Raw genomic sequence first — 3,680 nt, 5'->3', positions numbered from 1 at the left:
AGTAGCAAAATTACCATGCACATTATTATTATTTTATAAAAGGGAAAGGTTGTCATGTAAGGTTCTTCATTTCTTGAAATCAAATAACAAATTAAATGTTTCAATATTATAATATACCATTTAAGTAAAATACACTTTTTTTAAAACTCAGTACAATTGATGATATAAAGAACAGACTGTCGTATATCAAAGGAATCTAGAATTGTAATATCGGGACACAAGCGAAAAAGTATTGTTGTGTGAAGATGCACGCCAGATATTAATTTAATTTCTGTTTCCTTTCACCCCCTTAACATCATACTCGGCTATTACACGAAGCAACTTTTGTTGCTGATTTTCGGGCGATTCTCTTTTGCTGTTGCCAATTGCATTCACACGATCAACTTGTGTTGCGCAACTCTGTGCGAGTTTTTTTCTCATTCTCATTGCACCATATAACATACTTATAACTATGTCAATAGCTCTAGGTAAATTCAAAGCAACAGCCCTTTAATATCTGTTATAAATGGATCAAATCGTTAAACTGTTAATGAAGTTAAGCTTCGAGATAAAATTTGATTATGAAAACTTGATCCTCAGTTGCCTGAAATGCCTGAAAGATCCAATGTGAAGATTTGCGCGATCTTTCAGTACACATCTGCTCTTTTGAAGGCAGGATATCGAGAGAGAAATGCAATCTATATATAAATAAAAGGTTCTACATTTAAAAGATCTTATAGAAAAAGGTCTAGTCCAACTCATGAGTGCATATAACACATCATTTTCAAACACTCAAACGACACAAGAATTTTATAAAATTAAAAAATCTGAAACAATTCATATGCTAATGCATAACATTAAAATTTAGTATGTGATAGTGCTATATATATAGCTGAGGGTTTTACTTAAGTCAAGCAGCCTCTCTCGGAGAAAACTGTTAGGCTTAGTATAACGAAATTTTAATAAAATTTTAGATTAATACGAACATTCCCCGAGAGTGTAGTTAATCGCGAACCTAAAATAAATTTTGTTTCTACTTACCGCTTTCCAAAACTTGGCATACACAACCCTCCGCCAAGAGTTATTGTTTAATCAACTATTCGTGCATATACCGTAATGCCAAAAAATATTTTTTATCGACATTTATTGTAACGCAGTTAGTTTACAACAGCAAAAATTATGCAAGCTACACTTTGTTGCAGCGGTGGCAAATAGCAATTGTAAGTAGAAATTAATCAATTTTCTTGCAGCGCCAATGTGGCATTGTTGTGGCACAAACTTTGAAGGCTTACCAAGGAAGGTTTCGGTGGAAAAAAAAACAAAAACAACAGCAATAATGGTGTTTAAATATTTGAGAAAGTTGTAGCTATTGTTGCCACAAAGCTAACCGCTACAACGGTTGTAACTAATTTGCGCACCAACAACAAAAACCACTGCAACAATTTACTAAAGCTCTGCAAATTGCGTGCGGCGCGAGGTGTTGTAGCAAGAGACGCTGCTCTGCTCATAATTTGATGCAGACATTTATATACATACTGATATTTGTATGTGTGATTGCYTCATTTTAAATATGCAAATTAAATTTAAAAGATTCACTTGGAAAAGACGCGCCATTTTGCCTTCGGCCATGCAACTCGGTCTGTCGCGCAGCATGCTTTCGAGGCGAAGTAGCCACATCGAGCTATCAACTACATAGGTATAAGCTTATGCTGTTGTGCCTCACGTACATACCTTTAGGCCTCAAACGCAGACTTCACAGACCGTTTCGAAGTCAGCGTTTATTTCTTACTGTTGTGTGTTTAGTTAAAATGGCAACTTTTGCTTTAGTATTTGGCAGTAACCATCTAGATGTGTATAAGATTACTGTTGTGTGTTTAGTTAAAATGGCAACTTTTGCTTTAGTATTTGGCAGTAACAGCGCCTTATTTCACAAACGTACCACCCTAGTCGCGGTTGCCCGTTTCGTTAGGCTATAGTTCCTGCCACCCGCTTAGAAATTATAGATTTTTCCACGCCATCAACAAAACAACAATGCTGCGACATCTTTGCCGACACTCATTCTGCACGAGGCATTGATCGTTTAACTGTCGTTGTTGGTGTGACCTTAAAGGATGAGGTTTACTACTTTTGTGAGTGATGATGTTGAGTTGATTGTTGTTGTTGGGCGTTGTTATTTTCTGTTGTTATAAACATTTTGACACGCTCCCGATTGGGTGTGTTGCTACTAACTTTCTGCTGTCTTGGTGAGTGCTGCTGACAAGTTTTAAGTGGCAAAACTAATATTTGACAATAAGTTTTGCAATCAGTGAAATTTTCCGTTTTTAATGGAATTGATTTTATTTAAATATTGCTGAGAGCATTCTCTGAAGCCAGGTTGCATTTAGCGAGAGCTAATTGTGTCTTAGGAATCTCAACTGGAGACACTCACAGTAAGTGTAGAAGAGAAAATAAGAAAATTTATTGCATAATCTAGATTATATTGATAGCAGGTACTGTTAATTAGGTATCAGCGATTGTGTTGTCAAACTCACCTGTCAATGCTTTTAACTTCATCTTGCAATACGTGAAGAGATTTGTCAGCTTGTTTGTACTGGTTTGTTCAACCACTTATTTCAAAATAGTAGGTATTTTAAGTATGATTTAAAGCTACTTTAAGGAGTTATTACTCATAGTTATTCGCGATTATGAAATATATATATATAAGTATTTCTAATCCAAAATTTTCGATTTTTTTGCAAAATCTCATTATTATCGAATTCCCTTTGATATGTGTATAACGTTCTCCCATTTTCTACTGAGTACTCATGTACGAGTCTTGGGCAACAACAACAATTTCTTTACTTTTCAAAAATTCCGTACTTTAATTTCAAAAATCTACATTTTAAATAAAATTGTTTAAAAACCCAACCATTGGTCACAAGGTTTCACACTTCACAACATTTGTAAAGACTAAATATTTCCTGAAAAATATTAAAAACATTTCATTTCAAGTTGGAAATCTCTCGTTAATAAAAGATTTCTCAAAATCCTTTTCACTGCTCATTTATTATGATTTAAATTAAAGCAGATATTTTCGAATTAATGCAACTGAAATTCCAAAATCTTTTTAATGTATTGATTTTCAACAAGAACAATACATGGAGGGATTACAAGCATTGTGCGTGATTGCGTTCGCCATAGATTAATTAAGTAATCGTGCACGAGTAATCGTAATTGATTGGTGAGTAGAAAAAAAAGAAAATTACTAAGATCTGTGGAGATAATAAAAATAACYAGYAGWCGCACTCATTSATAACTAGAAACAACTGTGAAATYTTCATTTGGGCGYCMTYWRCKMTYMYMRGSWRYWMYWMKGWKCRYWTYKKTTYKKWWKSTYWKYRWWKYWMWTWMAWWYARYTWCARAMWRYWYMWMRMTATMCRTAKSWAYRAMTRMMWGYAWGTAYRTWYRTWYGYAYGMAWRWAARTAAGTMWRTYTGTYTGTMTGYMWKYCATWYAWAYAWWTAKYKARYRWASATWTTATTGTTTKTGTTGCATTTGAGAATTTCACTTTGTGATTGAGCGATTTMATTTTTTTTATTTGCTCATTAAATGTAATTGACTTTTCTGTTGTTTCAAAGAATTTCGCTGAATAGTCAAACCGGCTGGGGGGTAGAGGCCATCGCCCACTTTGCCGGTAAATTGAGTAGTGCTGCAGCTGCTTT

Source organism: Bactrocera latifrons, unplaced genomic scaffold (genome assembly GCF_001853355.1).
Source record: "Bactrocera latifrons isolate USDA-ARS-PBARC rearing strain unplaced genomic scaffold, ASM185335v1 scaffold_460, whole genome shotgun sequence".
Taxonomy (NCBI): Eukaryota; Metazoa; Arthropoda; class Insecta; order Diptera; family Tephritidae; genus Bactrocera; species Bactrocera latifrons.
This window is presented reverse-complemented; position numbering follows the sequence as displayed.